Raw genomic sequence first — 15,551 nt, 5'->3', positions numbered from 1 at the left:
AGAAGTCAGACAAAAGTCTTCTGTTCCTTTTATGATAATAGAAGTTCAACTAGGTGTTCCTGGGATGATTGTAAAGAATACAAAGAATGCTTCTGAGCATTCTTCTAGAACTGTTCTATAAATTGATTTGGCAGTGATTACACAATTGCAAAACTATTAAGAACAAATTGAACAATGCACATGATTTTTGTGTTTACAAATATATGCAAACAGATAGATAAATAGAGATATCAATTAAAGAAAGCATTTTTAAAAACATCCAAGACAAGCCTTGCTAATATAATGAGTCTGGATTTAGACTTTCCTTCTATAATCAATAAAAACATTTAGTAAGTTGAAAATGAGACATAATTATAAATCAATCAATTTTTGCATATTAACTTGTACACTGACAAGAAAGATTGATACATTTTGTTTAATTTCATGGTCATGGTAAATAAATAAATAATATAACATTTAATATATTCTTATGTAATTCACCTCTGGTGGTCAAGAAAAGTATTTGGTAAGACAAGACTATGCTATGTTGTAACTTACTTACATGAACCAATCTTATTGATCACTAAGGTAATAAATGCTCCAAATAGATCATGCTCACACTGAATATACTTCATACTACCATATGAAAATGTTATAGGTAACAATGATTATATATTGGAAAGAACATGAGATTAGACATGTAGTTTGAATCTTGGCTCCATCTATTGCTAGCTGTAAAATTTTTGTGACAGCATTTCTTAGCCTCTCTGAACTTTAGTTGTCTTACCTGTACAATGAGAACACTAAAGCTTGCCTCACAGAATGGTGGTGATGAATAAAATCATATAATATATATGAAGTACCTGACATTCAATGAACACTCTTAAGTAGTCAGAGTCAATAATAATGACAATGTTATAACATGGATTGATATTATCATAATGTCATTCATAAAATAACTATGCTATTGATTACATATTAAATATTTTCCAGTTTCTAAAATGCCTTATTAATTGTAATTTTATAGAGACTATATAATAACATGCCTGGCCAGTTGTGCTTCAGAATTATTATTTTTTAAAAAAATATTTTATTAGTTATTGGTGGCCCTTTATTTACTTTTATGTGGTGCTGAGAATCAAACCCAGTGCATCACACATGCTAGGCAAGCGCTCTACCACTGAGCTACAACCCCAGCCCTAGAATTAATTTTTAAAAACTTATTTATACATGACTGTGGATATATTTTGACATATCATACATGCATGGAGTATAACTTCCCATTCTTATGGTTGAATGTGATGTGGAGTTACATGGGTCATGTATTCATATATGAACATAGGAAAGTTAGGTCTGATTCATTCTACTGTCTTTCCTATTCCTGTCCCCTGTCCCTTCCCTTCATTCCCCTTTGTCTAATGCAAAGACTTCTATTTCAGAAGTATTATTTTTCCTTCCTTTTATTTTATATTCCTATGAAAATGCTTCCTCGGGACAACCAGTGCCAAGTCAAGAATGCTGTTCAGGGGAAGTGGGTGCTAAGAAGGTTCTCCTGATTGTGCTTGGCTCTTGAGTTCATGGAGATATATTGGCCACAAGACCCCTGTCATGATGAGATAACTTTATATATACCATCTCTCTGTCAAAAGAATTGCAGCCCAAGAGCACGAAGCTTGTTGCTTTTAAAGCCCTCTAGAGTTGAGAAGTGCCAGCATTTGAGGAGTTACATGAATATAGGTATGAATATAGGTATGGTCTTTAAGTCTAGACCACAAACAGCCATCCAGTTCTCCATCCACTCTGTCCACTCTGTCTGCGTTCTTAGATACTTTGACAAGCACCTTGCCAGGAAAACTCTTTGTGAGGTGAATATAATGATACTGCAATGTTAGGAGCAGCCATCCTTCCTATCATTTAATGAATGTGGGGATAGATGCAAGGTGGGCATAGAGGTAAACTGAGGGTCAGCCAAAGAGTTCGTTGTACTGCATTCCTACCAGGTGAGTAGAGCCCATAAAATCTCTCTAGTGAGCCACATATCTTGTATGAGTCTCTTTCCACAAATTTAAGACTGATTTTTAACAGCTGTTGTACAAAATAGCACTCCCTCCAGCGCAAGTTTAAATGACAATATTAGAAGTGCTTGTCATACACACATCCACCTTCATCCCTCTTATCGGGGGTTTGAATTCCTGATTAGAGTTCTTCAACTGCTAGCTAACACATATATCTCATATGCAAAAGTACTTTAAACTGAGTTATTGCATGGAGAGGCAGTTCCAAAGAGGCCGAGCTGAAAACCCAATGAGGTGGTGAGCCCTCTGGGGAGTGGGCCACTGGAAGAAGGCCACCTGAATGCAAGGAGAGTATTTCAAGAATGGGAAGGGTACCTGCCAGCCACAAAAGGCCTCAAAGAAAAGCATCATTGGACTTGGAGATTGGGGAGGTAATTAGCGACCTTTGGCAGAACAGTTTGTGAGAGTAGTTGGGAGTAAAGCCAGACTGCAGGAGTGAGGGTGAGCCTGAGTGGCTGGCTGGTAGGCACATGGGAGCAGCAGGTGTGAGCCTTATCTTTGAGAAGTTCCATCCCAGACAGGGGTCAAGGCCCTGGACCAGGTGAGGCATCAGAGTGGGAATGGAGAGAGCCATGCTGGTACCTCAGAGGTCCATTCAAATGCTGTTGTCTGGCCCTTGCTGCCAGACAACTTTATGAGGAGAGTCTTCCAGCACTTGGGTAACATAACACAAGTAGTGGGTAGTGCCCCACCTTCTGCTGAATATTGGGCAGTGCTAAGCCCAATGAGCTTCTGAGGGCATGATTTCTGCTCCTTTGTAGCATGGTTAGGTCTCATATATGTGTAGTTGTATTTCTTTCTCTTTCTTCCTTGCACAAATATATAGTGAGGGTCGGCAGGTGTCTCAGGTGGCACAATTGATACAACATAAGCTCTGTCTTTGGGGGCCATAGGTTAGTTGGGCATAAAAGGAAAAGGTCACAGAAAGATATTATATACTAGAGGGATAGAGAAGATGTTGTGGAAATGTTGCTGGAAGGGCTTTCTAGGGAAGGTTTTGAAGGATGTTTAGGAATTTATGACCTAGTTAAGGAACCCACAAAGCCAGCTAGAATTAATGAAGCAAGCAGTTTCTTTATCAGAGGGCTTTCTCTAACTGCAAAAGAGAGTGGGAAAGTGAAAGGGAGGCCAAAAAGAGAGGTGCTTTTGTTCCAACTGTCATTCTCCATGCTGTGGGACACTCAGTATAGATCTTTGCTTAACAATTTAATGAGAAAATAAAAGTGTGCTTGTGGTTACAGTAGAGAGTCATCTTATACATGATAGGCATGAACTCCAAACTGGAAGAGAAGTGAGTCCAATCACTTTTCTAGTCATGTGGTCACAATGTGCTCTTCAGGAGCACAGAGAAGAGAAAGAAGAGAAAGAGAGAGAGAGAGAGAGAGAGAGAGAGAGAGAGAGAGAGAGAGAGAGGAGAGAGAGATTTGGCTTGCTCAAAAAGCTGAGCCTTCGGACGAGTAAAACCGCAGATGCAGAGAGGAAAGCCAGGCCATCCCACCGTGAGAATCCAGGCAGTACAAGATATCCCATCAGGGCAGAGCTTCTCTTCCCTAAGGTTGGGTTCCCAATGACCCCTCAAAAGTAGGAGAGTTGCTTTTGCAACTCCCAGAGCTGCCTCTTCAAGGTGCCATGTGGATGTCGTCCTTAATCTTTTCTGACGACAGGACCAGTGACCGTTAGTGGCACTCAAACTTTTTAAGGGAAAAAAAAAATCATAACGTGCAGAAGCCTAAACAATCCAGTCCCCAGGATTAGCAGCCCATGTCCAGCCTTCATCTTGAATCCTTCATCTTGCTCAGTTTCCCATTAACACAAGACAAGGTATTAAAACGGTCGGGGTTCTGAAGGAGTCCGTGTGCTGGGCTTTCCTTCCAGGTCTGTGTTCGGAGCGTAATGAAAAGGCTCACTTCACAAATTTGTTCACAACTCAAGAGGCCCAAAAGGACTCTAAACGTGATTTTTAGAAGAACATTTTGTGATTCAGAGAGGGGCACTCATGGTATTAATGTGCAACTACCTGTTCCCAATCCCTTTTCAATAGCATGTCAGGGAGCAAAACCGCCCTTATCAGATCTGACAAGCGTAGGCTGGTGAGGAAGTGGAGGGGAAGCTCTCTGTTCATATGACTAATTAGACGGGCTTCATGCTGGGTTGCTCTTTTTTTGATGCAGGTCCTGGTCCTAATTGTCAGTTTGCTCCTCCAAAAGTAAGGTTGAGTTCAAATGCTAATGTGGCCTGTTTTTTTCTTAGCATTCTGACCTGAAACTGATGCGGGGTGACAGGGAACAGACGGAGGTGGGGGTGGTGGTGGTGGGGGTGTGTGTGGACAGGACTCATTGCACAGCAAGTTCCCCACGAGGAAGCCTGGAACACTAGGAGCAGTTTCCAAAGGCTGTGTTTATCACTTACCCATGACTTGCACCAGCTGGGAGCTCTGCCTTGCAGATTTCCAGGCTCTGTGATGGGCAGCCAAGCCTAAGTGGAGAGACCAGAGAAGATGATTGGTCAAGTCTACTTGGACAGTTCTCCAAAGGCCAAGGTGGTTATCAGCAGTACACCTGGTACGTGTGCATGGGGTACGAGGGATTGGTGGCAGGAATGCTGCAGTTCTTCACCCCTCCCCATCGCCATGGCTTTTGCCGTGTGGTTTTGCAGCTCTTCCTATCAAGAGATGTTTTCCGTTTCCTCACCCTTAAATCTAGGCTGGTATTTTCACGTTGTGGACCCGCTAAATGCAGTGGAAGTGATTTTATTAGGTTTCAAGTGCAGATCTCGAGAAGTCTGAGCACTTTGATTATTTCCTGAGGTAATGCCATGGGCACAAGCCCAGGGATGAGTGGTCATTCATATACAACGGTGCTGGAGCTGAGGCCATCTAGACCATCCTGTGCCAGGCTGAGCCACCATCATGATATATGAGCAATCCAGCCGGCATAAACCAACCCATAGATTTACAAAAAAGAGAAAGGCTTATGGTCTTAGGGGATTAAATTGTGTGTGGGGGGTGTTAATTCTGATCCTCTGAGAAGTACATGCCAAGATGGAAGTAAATGTTCAAGAGACTAATTTGTATGAAATACCTGTGATGGATAAAGGGGAGGGAGACAGAGAGGACCTTCAGACTGAGATGTGGGTCTGATTTCCAACCAAAAAAAAAGAGGGAAAGGAGGCTTGGACAGAACAGTCTCAGACTGTGACACATTCTAAGAAAGTTCTGGCTAGTTGAAGGGTAGTCCAGGAACGAAGGTCACTGTTCAAGGATCTCTGCATCTCACAGAAGTGGGTTTGTGTTAGTAGAGAGCATGGCTGTTCTCAGTCACTGGGAGAAACCTGGAGGAAAAAGTGGCCTCACTGTGAACTTGGGGGTGGATCCTGAAGGGTAGCAACTTGGATCTGAGCATCACAGGATTGCTGTATTGCAGCATTATTGGGGTAACTGATATGTGGGGCAAGTAGGTTTCTGTTGTGGCTGAGCTTGACCTCTCTTCACCCTAAGCGTTGCCTCTTTGAATAGAACTAGAGCAGTTCTATTTCCTTGATTAACATCAAAGTGTTTAAATGTTCTTTGTTAGCTGCTGTATGTAAGCCTGGAAGGATCTGACAAAACGCAACAGATCCAGTGTTGCACTCTTCTACAGGGCCAAGGAGTGTGGAAATTGTTCCTTATTTTGTCCTGGAAGGGGGTCACGTGGTGTCCTGCATGGCATACCAGGAGGAAACTGAGTCCTTGGCTAACAGAATTCAGTCACCAAGATTTGAAATTGGCTTCCACCTGTGATGTTGGACTTGTGTGGAATATTGTTGTTGATGAAAAAAATCCTTTATGCATCTATGTGGCCTGAATTAACATGCCTCGTTATTATTGTTTTTATGAAGCAATGTAATTACTAAGTCTTTGCAGTCACTATTATTAATTAGTTTTTTATAGATATCTAGGGAGAGGATATAGCCTCAGATTCAATTAACATTTATGTAGCTCTGTTTATGTGCTAGGCACTTTGCCAGGGACATATTTTATTGAGTTTTCACCAAAACCGTGGGAGGTACTCATTATATCTATTTGACTCAGGGATCACTCTGTTAGGGTAGAACACAGACTTGGAGTCAGGTCCTCTGACTTCACAATCTACGCACTAACAAATATATATTGAGCACCTAGAAAGTTTTAAGAACTGAAGTATTTGATAGTCATATCAACATAGTTCCTGTTCTCAAATTCTCATGGGTTAGTAGGCAGACAGATGTCATAATTATGTATATTTAGTGAGATGTGTGCTATGTCTGAGAGGAGCACAGGACATGGTGGACACTGAGAAATGGCCCTTTATGGAATGAACTGTGTCCCTGTCCATTTGTATAATGAAGCCCTGAATCCCAGTAGCTCAGAGATTGACTGTATTTGGAGGCAGAGTCTTTGAAGAGTCAATTAAGGTAAAGTAAGGTGATATGGTTGGGTCTTATTAAAAAAATAGCTGTTGTCCTATGGAAGAGGACAGTAGAACACGGGAGTAGGGGAGAAAAATGGCCATGTGGGGACACAGCAGGAAGGTGGCCATCTGTGAGCCCAGAAAGAGGCCTCAGAAGAGACCAGTCTTGCTGACACCTCACTCCTGAACTTCTGGACTCCAGAACTGGGGAAAAAAATCATTTTTGCTGCTTTAGCCACCCTGCCAGTGGCATTTTGCTGTGGCAACCTGAGGTGACTGATACAGCACTGATCCCCCCAGAGAAGGGATAGAGAAAGCTATTCCCAGAGCACTTCCTAGAGAGGCAGGCATGGTAGCAGAGCCAACCCAGAATAAGATGGAACAGGCTGCACATCCCTGTCTGCCTATTGATTCACCCAGGTGCCTTTAGCAAGTGACTTCTCCCCAGGCCTCAGTTTTCTCACCTGTGAAATGGGAGAAAATCCCAGAAGTGCATTTCTCAAAGCATGTTCCATGGAACACTGATCTCTTGAGACACTTCTCAAAAAATGGGGCAAAGGGGTCTCTGGCCAGATACATTTGGGAACACTATACACTGGGCTCCTTCTTGTATATTCAGAGCATGGAGTTAAGTATATTATAGGTTGAAGTACTTCAGGGAAAAAAAAAAGTCCTGTTTTACTTAGAACTTTATTTAGCCATTTGACAGCACACTCAAAACTCATGTTCCGAAGAACCCATGTTGGAAGACTCAGGCATAAGTACCATATATCTTTATTTTCTGAGTCCTTATTTAGTGACTTAAAAAAGTAAGTAAAATGGGCATATGGCACACACCTGTAATCTCAGTGATTCAGGAGGCTGAAGCAGGAGGATCATAAATTGGAGGTAAGTCTGGGTAACTTAGTGAGATCATGTCTCAAGTAGAATAAAAAGGGCTGGGGGTGCAGATCAGTGGTAGAACCTTGCTTAATGTGTGAGGCCCTGGATTCAGGAGTCTAGACCTGTGATCAAAACCACTGATTTATTGAAGCAGTTCTAACACCAGGGACAAATGGAAGAGGTGGCATTAATTAGGTCTATAGTCTCCTGTTTGAGAATTTATTTTTTTCAATTCTAATATTTAAACTTACTTCTCTTCCTCCTCCTCCTCCTCCTCTTCTTTTCCTTCTTCCCTCCTCCCTTTTAGCCTACTTCTCCTGTGTGTGTGTGTGTGTGTGTGTGTGTGTGTGTGTGTGCTAGGTAGTGAATTCAAGGGTGCTTAACCACTGAGCCACATCTCTGCCCCCCTCTTTTATTGGAGAATTTTTTTTATTTGTTCAAAGGTATGTATGTATGTGTGTGTGCGTGTGTGTGTGTAATTAATTAATTAATTTTAATTAGTTATATATGATAGCAGAATGCATTTTTATCCATTGTACACAATTGCAGCACAACTTTTCATATCTCTGGTTGTACATGATGTAGCATCACACCTTATGTGCAGTCAGTCATACATGTACCTAGAGCAATGATGTTCATCTCATTCCACAATCTTTCCTCCCCTCATGCCCCCTTGTCACCCCTCCTTCTCCTTTGCCCAATCAAAGTTCTATTTTTCCCATGTCCCCTTCATTATGGATCAGCATCCACTTATCAGAGAGAACATTCAACTTTTGGTTTTTGAGGATTGGCTTACTTTGCGTAGTAAGTATGGATATTCTCCATATCCATTCATTTACCTGCAAATGCCATAATTTTATTCTCTTTTACTGCTGAGTAATATTCTATTGTGTATATATACACCACAGTTTTTTATCTATTAAAGGGCATCTAGATTTGTTCCATATTTATCTATTGTGAATTAATCTGCTATAAACATTGATTTGGCTGTGTTATTATATTTGGCTGATTTTAAGTCCTTTGGTTATAGACCAAGGAGTGGGAAAGCTGGGTCAAAACGTGGTTCCATTCCAAGTTTTCTAAGGAATCTCCATACTGCTTTCCAGATTTGTAGCACCAATTTGCAGTCCCATCAGCAATGGGGACCCCCACATCCTCCCCAACACTTATTGTTGCCTGTATTCTTGATAACTGCCATTCTGACTGGTGTGAGATAAAATCTTAGAGTAGTTTTGTTTTGCATTTTTCTTATTACTAGAGATGTTAAACATTTTTTCATGTATTTGTTGATTGAATGTATATCTTCTTCTGAGAAGTGTCAGCTCCTTAGTCCATGTATTGATTGGGTTATTTGTTTGGTTGGTTGGTTTTGGTGTTAAGTTTTCTGAGTTGTTTATATATCCTGGATATTAGTGCTCTATCTGACCTGCATGTGGCAAAAATTTGCTCCCAAAAGGTAGGCTCTCTCTTTACCTCATTGATTGTCTCTTTTGCTAAGAAGAAGCTTTTTAATTCTAGATTTTATTTCTTGTGCTTTAGGAGTCTTGTTAAGGAAGTTGGGCCTAATCCAACATGATAAAGATTTGGGCCTACTTTTTCCTCTACTAGGTGCAGGGTCTCTGGTCTAATTCCTAAGTCTTTGATTCACTTTGAGTTGAGTTTTGTGCATGGTGAGAGATAAGGGTTTATTTTCATTTTGCTGCATATGGTTTTCCAGTTTTTCCATTTACTGAAGAGGCTATCTTTTCTCCAGTGTATGTTTTTGGCATCTTTGTTTAGTATGAGATAACTGAATTTATGTGAGTTTGTCTTGGTGTCTTCTATTCTGTACTATTGGTCTACATGTCTATTTTAGTGCCAACACCATACAATTTTATTACTAGAGCTTTGTAGTATAGTTTAAGGTCTGATATTGTGATGCCTCCTGCTTCACTCTTCTTGCTAAGGATTGCTCTGGCTATTCTCTGTCTCTTAGTTTTTCAAATGAATTTTATGATTGCTTTTTCTATTTCTATAAGGATCAAGTGGGGTTTATGCCAGAGATGCAAGGTTGGTTCAACATATGGAAATCAATAAATATAATGCATCACATCAATAGACTTAAAGATAAGAATCATATGATTATATCAATTGATGCAGAAAAAGCATTTGACAAAATACAGCACCCTTTCATGTTCAAAACACTAGTAAAACTAGGGATAGTAGGAACATATCTCAACATTGTAAAAGCTATCTATGCTAAACTCAAGGCCAAAATCATTCTAAATGCAGAAAAATTGGAAGCATTTCCTTTAAAAACTGGAACAAGACAGAGATGTCCTTTCACCACTTCTATTCAACACAGTCCTTGAAACTCTAACAAGAACAATTATAAAAATGAAAGAAATTAAAGGGATATAAATAGGAAAAGAAGAGCTCAAACTATCATTATTTGCTGACTACATGATTCTATACTTAAAGGATCAAAAAAAAAAAACTCCAACAGAAATCTTCTAGAATTAATAAATGAATTCAGCAAAGTAGCAGGATATAAAATCAATACCCAGAAATCAAATGCATTTCCATACATGTCAGTGATGAATCCTCTGAAAGAGAAATTAGGAAAACTACCCAATTCACAATAGCCTCAAAAAACAAACAACAACAGCAACAACAACAACACAGCCCCCAAACCTTGGGAATCGATAAAAGAGGTGAAAGACCTCTACAATGAAAACTACAGAACACTAAAGAAAGAAATTGAAGAAGACCTTAGAAGATGGAAAGATCTCCCATGGTTTTGGATAGGCAAAATTAATATTGTCAAAATGGCCATACTACCCCCAAATTCTTGCTATACAGATTCAATGCGATTCTCTGGCTCTTTAATTTTTTTTTGAAACCTGGTCTCACTAGGTTGCTTACAGCCTTGCTAAGTTGCTGAGGCCGATTTTGAACCCACAATCCTCCTGCCTCAGCCTCTGGAGCTGCTGGTTTTATAGGCATGAGCCACCACACCTGGCCTCTTTTTTTTTTTTCCCCCTTAACCTATTTCTTTAGCAAAAAGCCACAGATCAATGCTGAGTATAGTGGTGATATTGGGGGTTCTTGGCTTGTTTTTGGCTTTAACATACTAGTGCTTCATCACTAATTTTTTTTTTTTTAATTGGGGATTGAACTCAGGGGGACCTTTCCACTGAGCTGCATCCCAAGTATTTTATATTTTTTATTTTTAGGCAGGAACTTGCTAAGTGAGTGAGGGTTACTGAAGCTAGCCTGAAAGTTGGACTCTTCCTACCTCAGCCTCCTAAATCACTGGAATTACATGCATGTGCCACTACATTCGACCTCACCACAAATGTGATGTAGGCTATTGCTCTAAGAAAGCTGTCCTTTATTATATTAAGAAAAAATATTTTTATTTCTAGTATTTAAGAGTTTTTTTAAACAAATGATTATTGATTTTTAGCAAAATCCTTTTTGGCCTCTGTAGGAATCATTGCATGTATTTTGTCATTTGAATTATTAATTTAATAATTTATATTAATTGATAAATGACCATTACACTCTTAGGATAATAGTACCTTGGTCATGATACAGTGTGACACCTTAATTAGCTTCAGAATTCTAAGCTAATATAATTAGTGACTTTCACATGATTATGATCAGATGTATATATTACAAAAACACTTAAAAGAGATTTGTGCTAATGAGAATTTCACAAAATTCTATCAGGGTGCTTTAGTTCCCATTAGATAATCAGCCCAGCTCTGGTTCAAGGTGATATCAGTCAACTGTTAATCTATTTTAATATTCAGTAGTGCATGCATAGAATTTAACAAAAAAAGGGGGGGCAGTCTCCAGAGAGCCTTCTAAGGAAAATTCTGTCATGAGAATCTCAGTTTATACACATTAGTTGTGGCCACAACAAATATAGTGGAAAGAGTTGCAATTTGAAGTTTAAATTTAAAAATGAGACAAAATGAAAAGTGTTTTTAAAAAAGGCATATTAACAATCATCTTTTGCAAATTATCCTTTATTAACCCCACTCTTAGAAAATACTGATGTATACAAATTCTTTTTCTGATACAAAGTTACAATTCTAGCTGGGACGACAACACATCTAATATTAGTCAGACATCAGATCATGCCAGGAATAAGATCCAAATTCAGATTTTCAAGTGTGGTTTCTACTGAATGCATGTCCCTTTCAGACTATCCTAAAGTTGAACCTACCTGGTTTTTTGTTTTTGTTTTTTACAAATTTCTAGCTAAAAAATGTGGTATCTAAACCTTTTCTTAGATCAACTTTTAGAACATATAAGCAATAGAACTGGATTAATTATGATGATAAAGTAAAGTGAAAAAATCATTAGCCTGATATTCTATAACTTTTAGTAATGTAAAACAAAGAAAATGAGACACCAGGGGAAATTGCACTGGGCTGATTTATTTGGTAGTTAACCAGTTTATTTCACATTTATTATTGATTTAAGTCCTTACTTGAATCTTGATAGTAACACTCAGATACACATTCAATGACAGATTATTGCTTTATGCTCATCTCAGCAATGTTTCCCAGCCATAGAGACAAACCGACTTTGGAGATCTTCAGAAAAACACATCCATTAAGTCCAGTATCATCACCAACCCTCTTAATTTCTCTTGCAACTGCATCAATAACCATGGGGGCTCAGCCTGTGTAAAATCACTCCTACTTTTTCTTTTTTTTTTTAATTTTATTTTTAGTTGTAGATGGACACAATATCTTTTTTTTTTTTTATGTGGTGCTGAGGATTGAACCCAGGGCCTCACTTGTGCGAGGCAAGCGCTCTACCACTGAGCTACGATCTCAGCCCCACTCCTACTTTTTCTAATCCCAGGATTTGGGGACCATTTCTTTGCTAAATGAAGAGCATGCCCAGTGGGTCTTAGCGTGCCAGGGACGGGAAGGACCCTGCTTTGTGGTTGGCAGCTCATCTGCAGCATTCCATTACCTTTTGGAATGCCAGTGAAAGCAGTGAAGACGAATGTTGTATCAAGAAGTTGAAGTCTCCGATTATAGCAAGTTAGGTATCTAAAACCAAGCTAGGGATACAGGTCCTTCTGGACTTATGATGGAAGATGTAAATATATTGAATCAAAAATGCATTTAATCCACCTAACCCACTGAGTTCCCTAGCTCAGCAACACAGTGTGCTTCACAGGGAGGGTCCTTTTGCCTTGTGATCACGTGGCTGACTGGGAGCTGTGGCTTACCGCCAGCCGCTGGCCACCATTGAAAAGAGTCAGACAACAGATAATGCCAGGAAAAAGATCCAAATTCAGATTTTGAAATGTGGTTTCTACTGAATGCATGTCCCTTTCACACCATCCTAAAGTTGAAAAATCCCAAATCTACTGGAAATCTGGGACCATCTGTATTTTCCTCCGGGAATCACAGAACGCCAGAACTGGGTGTGAATTCAGACATGGCTTTGTTTGATGATCTTTTTTGGTACAGTGAAAACAAGTGGCAGAGCTCTTGGGCGGCATGCATTCTTGCTCAGCAGACTGCCTCTGTGCTGCTTGATTGCATCCCTCTGTTCTGGGGTCCCATAAAGACAGCATTTCCCAAACATATGCTGATATTAGGGTTACGGGAATACCCTTGGGATGTGGGCAAAGGTGACACGTGCCATCCCATGTCTGGCAAACGTCTTCTTTCACTCGTTACTTGAATCAAAGGATCCTGCAGAGGACTCAGGAAACCCTGGAAGATGACAGTAAAATAAGATCAATAAAACCAGCATCACTGAGATAGCCCACAGATGGCAGGACACGCGGATGTGAAACACACCTTACAGTGTTTGGCCATGGAAATTTAGGAGGTTGTATGTTACAGCCCTTTAGTGAAATTACCCCAACACACCGATGGTCACATAATTTGGTGGTAACAGAATTGAAACCAGGACTTCTAACATCCTGTCCTTGATCTCAATCATGTTTCATCCTTCAGGCAGAATTATCATTTCCGCAGACTCCAAGGAATAGCTTTTTATTGGAAATTTCTGGGGAAATTCCTCTATTGCCAAGCTAAAAGGACTGGTGGTGACATGATCACATTCAAGAGTTCTCTGTCACAGTAACTTGTACATTTAGTCCTTCAGACACAGCTGATGTGTAGCTGGGCAGTTACCCAATGTGAATGAAATAAGCTTTTTTTTTTTTTTTAGCGGGAGGGTTCCCTTAGAGGACATGGGGGAGCTCAGAACTCAGCAATGTTTAGGCACCTCAGGAAATTTCTCAGGAGTCAAGGGAAATGACTCAGTCGGCTTGGAGAAGACAGTCTCATAGGCTTTTAGCGATTCCTTTCATGCTTATCATTAGCTTGGGAGATGATTAAGAAGCCCATAGGAGGGGAATATCCTCCTTGACCTTCTGGCCTCTGGAGTGAATACTGAACTCATATTAAGCTCTGGATGGCCTGTGTGAATAAATTCACCAGTGAGCCCAACTATCACTTCATATTCATATCCATGAAGAGGTAGAGAGAATGTTTGCTCCTTTCAGCCACTGCAGTAGACACACTGTCCTGGAAATGTGAATCCTCTCTCTTTTCTTTCATACCCCCTCCCCCTCTCTCCTTCTCCCTTTCCCTCTCCCTCTCCCTCCCCCCACCCTCTCTTTCTTTTCAGTACTGAAGATGGAATCCAGGGGCATTTTACCACTGACCTACATACCCAGTCCTTTTAGTTTATTCTTTTAAGTTTGAGATAGAGTCTGGCTAAATTGTTAAGGCTGGCCTCAGACTCGTGATCCTCCTGCCTCAGCCTTCCCTGTCACTCGGATTACAGGTGTGTGCCATTGTGCCCTGGTGAATTCTCTGAGATGTGAATATTGAGCTTTTTAGTGATGTTTTCTGTGGGATATATTTTTGTTCTTACTATTTTTTTCTGATATGTATTTCTGATTTAAGATTTTTTTTTTCAACCTGGAATGAAGGATGATTTACGTTTAGTTCTCATATTGCTTACTTTATATACTACTTTCTTAGAAAAAATAAAACTTTTTGGAAAGAATAAATCTCTCCATGAATACTTACACTTGAGTTGAACCCATTAACGTGTTGTTCAGATGGATGAGTTGAAGACTGCAGCATAATTTTCAGAGGTGATTGGGAAACAGTTTGATCTAAATCAAAATTAATTTCAAAAAGTTAGGAAAAGAACAACAAAATGATTCCAAATAAAGTAGAAGGAAAAAAATTAAGAAAGTTAAGAGTATAAATTAATAAATTAGAAAACACATATATAACAAACAGGATCAACAAAGATAAAAGCTTTTTTTTTAAAGACTAAAAAGTTTATTAAGAAATCAATCAGCAAAACTGATCAAGAGAAATTCCTTTGGCTACAGCTGACAAGTATTAAAAGCAGGCTTTTGTTGGTGTTGTTTATTAGCATTATATTTATACTTAATTTTCAATTCTATTATGATTTCTTCTTTGGCCCATGGATTTTTGAGGATTGTATTTCTTACTTTTCAAACACATGGGTATTTCCTAATTTCCCACATGACTTGAATCATTTGAAATTCGGTAGGACTTTCTTCATGACTTAGAACTTGTTCCTGTCTTTTTTAAACATTTCATTTGTGCTTAAAAGACATGAATTTGGTGGTATTCTATATGTGTGATAAAATAAACCTTCTATCATTGTATAGTGTACTTTTAAGCGCCAGTGATTTTTTTGGCCTTAAAATCTATTATAATGTTGATATATATATATGCATATATAAATTATATTATATATATATACATACACACACACACATTTTTTTTTAAGCCCAGTTTGAGCATCTTTATCTATTAGAGCATTTCATTCTTTAAGGAGTCAGGGGTGCTTAATAGAATAATATGACTAAATTTGTAAAAAAATTTAGACTCAATTTAGCAGCTTGGCTGGGGTTGTAGGCAGTAAGACTTATTTGAGCTCCTGGCTGAGAAAGTCCTTCCTGTATACGTGGATGGTACCCAAACAAGTGAGAAGACAGACAGGGGCTCCAGGCATTCCTCTCGGTTTCTGAGACAGTCATGGCCTGTCTATGATGGAGCCCAGGAGGTGGGAGGGGAGAACTGCCTGGTGAGCCAGATCCACCCACTCCACCCTGGCTCCTCACAGAGGACACAGGCCAGGGCCAGACAGTCCTCCCATCCAGAATGCCCCA

General features: G+C 39.7%; 1 pseudogene across 1 annotated transcript in view; it reads left to right on the top strand.

Moving 5' to 3' along the window:
• The first annotated feature begins 4,551 nt into the window (after nt 1-4,551).
• The window catches only part of LOC308643441 (large ribosomal subunit protein eL42-like), a 153,008-nt pseudogene continuing 142,008 nt past the window's right edge, over nt 4,552-15,551 (top strand). Inside the window, exon 1 of the transcript in view lies at nt 4,552-4,615. The product of the transcript in view is annotated as a large ribosomal subunit protein eL42-like (transcript). The remainder of the gene's footprint in view (nt 4,616-15,551) is intronic.

Source organism: Spermophilus citellus, assembly GCF_964194105.1.
Source record: "Spermophilus citellus genome assembly, chromosome: 3".
In the NCBI taxonomy this organism is placed as follows: domain Eukaryota; kingdom Metazoa; phylum Chordata; class Mammalia; order Rodentia; family Sciuridae; genus Spermophilus; species Spermophilus citellus.
The sequence above is the reverse complement of the archived record's forward strand: the minus strand, read 5'-3'. Positions and strand labels throughout refer to the sequence as shown.